The sequence below is a fragment of the Cyanistes caeruleus genome, chromosome 3 (genome assembly GCF_971803275.1).
Source record: "Cyanistes caeruleus chromosome 3, bCyaCae1.hap1.1, whole genome shotgun sequence".
Lineage (NCBI taxonomy): Eukaryota > Metazoa > Chordata > Aves > Passeriformes > Paridae > Cyanistes > Cyanistes caeruleus.
Window position 1 is genome coordinate 62656444 of NC_141703.1, and position 9358 is coordinate 62665801.

Here is a 9358-nt window from a genome sequence, read left to right on the forward strand (position 1 = left end):
TAAAAATTTTGGGGAAGTTAGGCAGATAAATTGGTGCTTATGAAGCCACATACAACTTCTTGTGCCATCTGCTAGTTCTTAATTTCCTCTTTAAGTTATTTAGCAGTCACATGGATGGTTTTCTTTATTGGATGTGTGTTGATTTTTCTGATTTGAAACCAAATCATTCTCAGACTGAAATGGCTGAAGCAGCCAGAGCACTTTGTTAGTTTTGCTACCTTAAACTGGCTGTGCAGTGTGACAGGGAACTGAAAATCCACAGAGCCCTCCCAAATTACATGAGCAGATTTAGGGATGGGGAAATAACTAAAAACCCCTGAACAGAAAAGCTGTGCTTGCTATCACATTTCAGATAATCATGGTTCCTTCCCCTGTTAATGTACACTGCTTGGATAAGCTGCAATAATAACAATTGTAGAAGAGGATGGACTTATTTGGTACTATCAGCACTTGTGTATGATACATATAAATCATATATGTGCTCATATGCAAATATGTGCTCAGCTGGCACGAGAGTACATAAGGCAGCTAGAAAGCTGGTAGTTCTTCCTGCAAGGTCTCATATTTTTAGGAGTAAAATCCCTTAAGTGGTTCCTCTCAAGAGGCATATTGCTCTCCATCCTTGTAGTCACCTAGCTCAAAAAGAAGGAAAGAAAGGCAGTCTCCTTCTCTGCAACTCTCACATGGTGGTTCCAGAAAATTTTTTTTTGGCTTAATAGTAACTTTTTTTTTTTCCTGTGATGAGCACACTGTAAAAATTGGATATGAAAATAGGATAGAGTCAAGCATGGCTATGCTTACAGAAATGCAGAGATGCAATGACTTGAAAAGCTCATCCGGATCAGAGGATGAAGCGTATAAAGTAGCAAAAGTACTGCTACATTTTCTAGCTACTGAATCTAGTCTAACAATGAGACTCAGTGCTAGAAGTGACTAGTCCTTTGCTCTCCTGCTTTTTTCTCCTTGTTTCCCTGGCTTCCAGTCTGCCTCTCCTGATGTGCTTCATCCTCCCAGCTGGATAGCAGAAAACCTGCCTCAGCTGCAAGCTCTTGGCTGGCAGCCACATGGTAATTTATGATGGTCCTCATGCCTCTGGAAGTAGTCCAAGTGGCATCATCTTCACAGTTGTGAATTCATTTTACGTCTCTACAGGTTGAGGGTTTGCTCATGCCTAGAGTCTCATTCCTCTATGGCTTCTGAGGGCACCTCATTAAGGCTTCCTAGAGTGACTGTGGCATAGTTCTCTCCACTGTAAATTTAAAACAAAATATTTTTGAAGATCCTTTGTGTGAAGATGCTTAGAAATGCACATACATACATATATACATATATATATATATATATATATATATGTACACATATATATATTACCAGTGCTGGCACTATGGCTGCGCTGATTCCATCTACGTTTAGGCAACAGGTCTTAGACAGTTGGCAGGGGTTTTCAAGAGCCTGCAGAGAAAGAGGTGCTTTCGGATGTGATCTGCATTAAATTTAGGCCCTAAAGCAAATCATTGCTCCCAGGGGGAGCCTGTCTCAACCCAGTGACTTTAAGGGGCCCATAAGTAAAATTCAATGGGATGAACTAACCTTATGATGTGCCTGTGCAAACACATAAGCAGGGAGTCTGAGTGTGTTCTTGAGTTCCAACCCCCCTGCCAACTCTGCTGTTAGTGCTGACTCCTGAGCACAGCCCTCAGATGTGACTTTTGCCTTTGGGAACTACATGGAAGGGAAGAAGACAGGCTGGCTTGGTGTCTTGGGTCAGGCACATGCAGCCATCCACCCCTTCCACAGCGCGTGCGAATGCCAGGATCCCACTAGCAGGTGATGTGGCCATGGCCCGTTCCTACATAAATTAGGGTGTCTCAAATAAAGACCGCATCAGGTTATCCAGCCACCCAGCCTAACCCAGGTGATCTGGCTTCCTATGCCTTTACATATCTCTTAAAATATATACTGACCTGTTGGCAATGTGATTGGAACCTAAAACTTTGGGTTTGAGTGTCCGACCAACCATTTCTACATGAGTCACACTGCCCATGTAATATTTGCTGGAAAGAGGGATTTGGTTTTTATTTCTTCCCCTCTCCTGAAGTGGAAGCAGTTAAAGAAAGTGGACTGAGTGAGCAGGAGCCCAGGGCTTGGTGTAAGGTGCTGTCTGAAAGGAAGCAGATGTCTTTCCATCCGTTCTCAGGTGGTGAGATGTCTGGCACAATTACTGGTGCAACATATGGGAACAGACAGGAGTGTTTCAGTTCTGGCTTTGAGTGTTTGGACTAGTTCTCATCTGGGAGGTGCCTGTTGCAAACTAACTTTTCTACTTTTCTTTAACAGAAGCTGTGCATTGGATTCCACCATAAATGTGGAAATCAGAGCAAAATCATTCTTCTGTATCTTTTTAGAAGGCATAAAAGATTTGCTGTTTTAATGTCCTTAAAACACCAAGGCAACACCTTGACTGGAGGTATTGGGAAGTCACGCATCGTCATGGAGTACTCTTATTTTTAAAAATTAGTCCAGATTTTCTTGTTTAAATAAATCTTTTGAGGATGGTGGTGCCAGGAAACAACAAATTTCATTTTGCTCTACTACTTGTGTCAAAACATCTGCATCAAACATTCGGTGCATAGTGACATAGCAAAACAAATGTAGAGCAGACATTACAGATGAATGGCTTGTTGACAGATTAGCAGATGAGTTTCCCTTATGTTTTTGAAAAACAAAGCTCCCTAGACAAAATGTACATAGGGGAAAGCTGGGATTAAAGATCAGATTACAAATAGCAAGCTTTTCTTTTCAGTGTTTACTATTCAAATTCCCTAATATCATGAAAGCTATAAAGAGCAAGTAAAGAAAAATATGCCACGTCCAACACAGGGAGGTGAAAAATGGGCATCTTTTAGGACTAAACTTGCATCCAGGGCTGAGGGAAATGTTTTGGTCTTTCAATATATATGAAAAAAAATTCAAAATGCAGATTTGGATTATTGAAGCTGCTGGCAAAACTTTTGTTGATCTCATCAAATTATTTTGGCTGAAAAACAGCTGATTCTTTTAAAAATTTTTAAAGGTTGTTTTCTAAATAAAGTGATTTTTTTTTTTTTCCAAAATGGTATTTTATTTATAAAAGTACCTAACTTTAAGTACAGGAATTAAATTGCACTTCAATAATTTTTGATTCAAAATGGTTTTGTTCCTGTTCATTGTTATTTGTTTGTCAAGGGACTGGAGAACAGATTATTTGTACAGATCAAGACACAGTATGAGCTGTGAGTAATTTTTGAGTAGCCCTGTTAATTCAGGAATGTTCTAATAATATGATTGAAGATCTTCTCCTGAGTCAGAGAGTAGCTACATCTGGCTGGGCTAACTCTTCTACCCTTTCCAGCTCTCTAAAATCTTACCAGCAAAGTAGCTCTATGGACTTGCTTAACAGTTTTGGTGCTGCCTTCCCAAGCAGACACGTTATCTGCTTTACTGGTTGTGTGAAAGCTGTTTCCTGTATGATGTGGGGACAGGGAACAAGATGATTGCAGTAGTCAAAAAAGATGTTCCTTGTGCTGCATGATGTGCAGTGCTGTGGACTGTATCCTGTTGGACCTGTCAGAGACCAGAACAGCTGAATTTGCCTGTGGGGGTTTCGTTTGGCGAAGATTGGGTAGTGTCACCCATTGGTGGGTTAAATAGCCTGATGTGGTGGGTAGCAAGCTCTGAGAAGGATGCTGCTATGGCATTTAGGACAGACATTGATGGCTCTGCCCTACTACATGAAGCCTGAGGTAGTGGGGAAAGAGAAAGAGGAAGGGGAAGACATCCCCACAGTAATTTCCTGGTGTTTCTCTGGCTAATCTCATCCAGTCAACATGGGGAAAGCCTTCTGATGAATGCACTGGGAGAAAACGCAGTGAAAGTTTCTCCTGCCAGTTACCCTAGCTCTGTGTATTTAAGGTGGCCAAAATCTAGAGCCAATCCTTTACAGTGTGTGAGCACTGCTGGTAGCAGGAAATCCCCAGTTCTCCCTGGTAGCATAAAAATGAAATTAATGGCCAGCCCTTGCATAGCTCTGCGAGCGGCTGAAGACCTCATGCTTTTCATTCAGTTATCCATACATGGGCAGCCCAAAACTAGCTGGTGGGTTTTAAAATACCTAATATGAATGGAATTATCTTCATGTATTGCTTTAACTTTTTTTTTTAAAACTTCCTTTTTATTACATGCTGACAGAAAAATCCAATATATAATCCACTGACAGCCAGCAAGCGCCAGAGTCCGAGAAGTCATCTTGCAAAGAGGGATATGCAATTTTGTATTTCCATCAAGCGTGCTAGAATAATAAGTCAGCTGCCACAAGCTTTGGAAAACTGGCTGGAATTGGACCTCTACAGCAAATTGTAATTAAGATTGTAGAAATTTCCCTTTTTGGGGCTTGGTTTACAGAATATAAGGTCTTGATATTTTTTATAAGTTTTCAGTATGGGTCCCTACATAAGGCACAGCAGGGTAATGAGTGAGGTGGAATTACTTCTTCTCTTCCCTTCACTCCAGGAGCCAGATGGCTCCAGCAGAGTTCTCTATTAGAAGGAAAAGCTCAGAGTGTCTCCTGAGGAACTGGCAACCACAACCCCTTGTCCCAGTCTGTGAGAGCAAAATGTGTGCTGGCTGCTTTCCCAGGGCAGGAAGTGCTGGTCACCCCCCATCAAACTCCAGGTGCTTACCTGTGCCACCTTCATCAGGAGCTCAGTCCCTCCCAGGGCCCTCTGCAATTGCTGGAAAGAAATAGGCACCTTCAGAGGCTGAGGAAGCCTTCTGATGCACTGAGCTGTGGAGGAGCTCCCTCACCTTTACTTGCTGTTAAGGGAGTTCAGGGCACTGCACTTCTGTGTCACTCATTGCAGAATTCAGAGGTTCTTATTTCATTTAACTGTATAACACTTGACTAGAGCACTAAGCAAGTGGGGTCCTAAGTAGAGATTTGTAGATGAAGCATTCAACTGTGCTAGTTCATAAGCCCTAAAGGAGCACTCTTCTTTGGAGAGGGAGTCAGGATGGGTTTGGGATGAAGGCATAGTAGTTCCTGCTCCTTTGAAACCTTAGCAGTACTCTTAGCTCTGCCCTGATCTGTTGTTTCATTGTTTATTGTTTATGCTATGCAGCTCAAAATTTGCCTCTCGGACACGGAGTAATTTGTCTTCCCTTCAGTGCCATCAGGAAAATAGATTCTTTGCCCAGGTAAGAAGCAAATGTAAGCAATGTAAGGCCAAAATAGAAAGTGCAAAAACTGAGCCACATCCCAATCCATGGATTCTTAATTTCTTCAAAACAGGCATGAGTTTCCTGTGTGGAAGTTGTCTTCTACTACTGCACAAATGACTATGTTCATACTCAGTTCATACTTAGTCAACCCATTTTCAGGGTGGACAGATTGCTTTGAAACTGATCTGCCAGGGTGAAGAGTGAAGTGGAAAAGGGGAAGAGGAAGGATATTGTATTTCTGCAGTACACTGCTGAATCACTCAATATTTCTCTGTCTGGTACAGTGTGGGTCCTGTGAAACCAGGACAACCTGGGCCTAAATTCTTGTTGAGTCCTTTTGTCTGCAGCTGTAGATTTTTTCCTCGAACAAATATTTCCTGCTTGGGAAAGCATGCTGTTAAACATGAGGCCATTTGAAGCTAACACATAGATCTTTTAAATGCAGACAACTTCATTTTGATGTCCAAAAGGGCTGCAAATTGTTTCTTGGATCCTCTTCTCCTTGCAAGCTGAAGCGACCTGGCCAGAGGGACTGGCAGCCCTGGCTTCTCTGCCTGTCTTTCAGGAGCAGGCTGGAGTCCCACATATCTGTGGTGGTGGCATATCTGAGAGCTGGGCAGATACAGGGGACATTTGCCTCTGCCTGTTGTCCAAATAAAAATACAAAGTCATCCTTTAACTCCTTTGTGGAAAAAGATGATGGGCTAACCTACTTAGCAACATCTGGCCTACAGGCTGCCAGCTGAGCCATTCTGGAAAGATCACAGCTTAAGTTCTTTTAGGATTGATATGTCATGTTGGCTGGACTTGTGCATGCCCATATTTATAATTCAACCAGCGTGTACTTTTAGAGCACCTTTCAACATTTAACCTTCAGCATTTCAACTCAAAGCATAGACTTGTTTTGTGAGAGAGTGTTTTTCTCTTTCAAGCCCTATGAAGTAAATGAGTTTTAAGAATACAATGGAGTTATAAGAGTGCTGCAGAGTAAGAGAGGCTTAAAGAGAACACTTGGCTTTCGAACATGAAAAACATTTCAGATAGACAGAGGGCCAAGCTCTATCTTATTTCCAGGGAATCAGAGCAGAGCAGAGCTGAGTTGGCTTCATTAAAATTGGAGCCCACCTGGGCTCTGCAGCTGTGTGTGGAGCTGTAGCTTGCAAAGGTGGGGCTTGGGGGCTCTCTTAAATGCTATCAATGAGCTGCCTGAGGTGCCACATCGACTGCATGCATTGAGAATGTCCACATCAGGAGCAAAAGCAACCTGCACACCAGCCTGGCAAGGGCCACTTGTCCACACCAGCAAATCCTTCCTGTACGCTCTGCTTGGGGCTCCGAATCCAAGTGCATGGAGCCAGTCAGCTTTGCAGCAGCCAGGGTCAGGCCCACCTCTTGGTTTTAGCACTCTTTCCGAAGGATTGCGCTGTGCCCGAGCTCCTTGCAGTTGCCAGGGAGTGGCACTGCCAGCACCATTTGTCGAAGGAACAGCGGAGCAGGCTTGTCACACCTCGGTATTCACAGGCTGGAAATAGAACAAGCTCACACCACTCCCACACAGGCACGCATTACACAGTCAAACAAAAATATCTGTACTTTCCGCGATGACTCCAATCGTTTTTAATGCCACTGACTCTAAATCATGTGCTCTGCTATTACCTCAGGAAGACACCCAACACGTGTTGAGCTGGCACAGCTGCCTGCTATGGCCTGGTGTCAGCCACACCAGGTGTGGCAATGGGCAGCTTGGTTTGCTCGTGGTGTCTGGGAAAGGCTTGCCATAGTCACCACAGGCCACGTCTCTGTTCTGAATCTTTGTCTCTAATGAATGTAAAGCTGAGCCCAAGTCCTCTTGCCGAATCCCGCTGTGTCGGTGACCTAAAATGAGCAGGGAGGATTCCCATGAGTTAGTGGTGCTGGAATTGTCTGTACATCACAAATTTATCCCCACAGTTTACTGCCAGTTTCCTCTGTCTTGAAGTTTGACTTGAAGTCAGACGTATGGCTTTAAAATTTCCAAACAGCGATTACCAGGCACACTGTAGGAAGGAGATTTCATTCCCTGTCCCCATTAGTCAACCATGAGCTTTCCTGTGCTAAAATCCACTCAGGAAATGCTGCAAACAAAGGAGGTAAATAGTTCTCAGCATTCCTTGTTGCTTGGAAGGAGTTAAGCTCTTCTCAACAGACTGATCGAGTTTTTCTGGCATTATCCCATTAGCTTAAGTCATTGCTGATGACTTCACCCTCCTGGTGACATCAGCCTCTAATCTTGTGAAGGTGAATTCATGTGAGATTGTTTCAAAACAATTACTCCCTGAATTGTAGGTCATTTCAATTGATATATGGATGCAACATTCACTTCTGCAGATTGTAGCTTCTCTTATGCAGCGTGTGTACACATTTTCCATCCTGTATTTCAGCATGTGTGTTATGTTACAAACTGGCACTGCCTGAGATCAGCAGGAGAATGTGCTTCTTTTAAATGCAAAAGTAAAAGAAACAAACAAAAATCAACCCACTGATATTACTATTTTTATAGGTATGATTAAGACTTCTCTTCAGTCATATATGTGGTTTGTTTGATTCCCTCTGGATGCTGCCTCCCTCTCTGTCTCTTCTGGAATATTCTGCTTTGTCTAGGCTGTGTCTTTACTTAGGAGTGCTCTGGCCATTTCAGATTCTCCTGCTTTTACCTGTACTTGGGGAAAAATGTAGACAGATAAACACCCAGAATGGTTACTTAATAAATCACAATTTTTTAATAACATTGGATGTATTTTTCTCACCCCGTACCAGGTTAAATATAGATAAAAGTGAATAAGGATGATAGATCGGGTCTTAAGATATTTTCTGTTTTTCTCTTTCCTGTGAAGAAGTGACTCAGAGGAACACGGAGACACAGCCGACACTTGTAAGAAGTGGTTTTAATAAGAGGAGACAAGTCATCATCCCAGCTGTGCAATCCCTGCTGAAGTCAAGGGGTCAGAAAAGAAAGGCCCCATTTGTCCTGAGGAGCAGCACACACATGTATACCGAAGGAGGATAGTGATGTATTTAGACTAGAAATTCCCCAGACCTAAACGAGACATTTGTTTGCTTAACTTCATTGTTCTTCCCTTCTCTCATCACTTGTCCTCAGCTGGCTGCAGCAATTCCTGTGAAGCTCTGCAGAGGCATCCACCTTAAAACCAGGCTAAAGAAAGTTCCTGCTCCCCAAAACCTCTCACACTCCCAGCTACTGGCAGAAAGCCTCTCTGAGCTGCCCTGGGCAAGCTGGCCACAGCCAGGGGGGTGACAGAGCACAGGGTGGCACCGAAGGTAGGAGGACTCAGACACTGTTGTCTCTATCTGCCTTATTGTGAAGAGACTTCTTAATGTGACTAATAGCTCTTGGCATTGAGCTGCAGCTCCTGAAGTGCAGAGCTGGCATGTCCATGCGCTAATGTTTAAAGTAATATGTCAGAAAAGTTTTATAGTAGCAGCACAGTATTGTTGGGGGAGAAGAAGCTGTTTAAATAAAGCCAATAAAATTCTACTATCATCACTTTTCTCTCTTTATTGTTGAGAGGGTGGAAATGACTAAAGTTTTTATTTGGTGTTAGCAGTGTGATGCTACATTTTTTTCCACATTTGGAAGTGAACAAGGTAGTGATAAAAAAATCATTAAGAAGTGAACCAGTTGTCCTCAGCTCCTGGATGCTTCAGAGGGGCTCAGCCAAAGAGACAGAAAATTTAGTGTAGGCAACCAAACCGAATTTTTTTCTCCTTACAAAATAAACCCTGTTGTGCTACTCCTTTAGGAAGGAAATTGAGTTTCTGGACGACTTGCAGATACTTTGCTCATTGTAGTGGCCTATATGTTTCCTGAATACCCAGATCTGATTTAGATTAGGGCCTTTGGGTGGGTGTTGAGGGGGGAAGGACTGGCTAAATAAGAGGAAATTTGTACTTTTAGTCCAAGGTCCAAGCACTGTTACCAATTACATGTGTATAAGCTATAAGAGATGGACTGCATCTGCCTTAGCTAAAGTTGTCCAGTGCTTCATCCTTTTCCTATGCCCTTTCCTCCCCTTTCAGAGCGAGAAGTAAGAAAAACAAACAA

At 42.9% G+C, this 9358-nt stretch overlaps 1 long non-coding RNA gene across 1 annotated transcript; it reads left to right on the forward strand.

Moving 5' to 3' along the window:
* The first annotated feature begins 2337 nt into the window (after positions 1–2337).
* Positions 2338–8791, forward strand: LOC147654189 (uncharacterized). Its single transcript, XR_015284652.1, has 3 exons — positions 2338–4394; positions 5157–5232; positions 8130–8791. It is a non-coding gene; the product is annotated as an uncharacterized LOC147654189 (long non-coding RNA).
* The last annotated feature ends 567 nt before the right edge of the window (positions 8792–9358 follow it).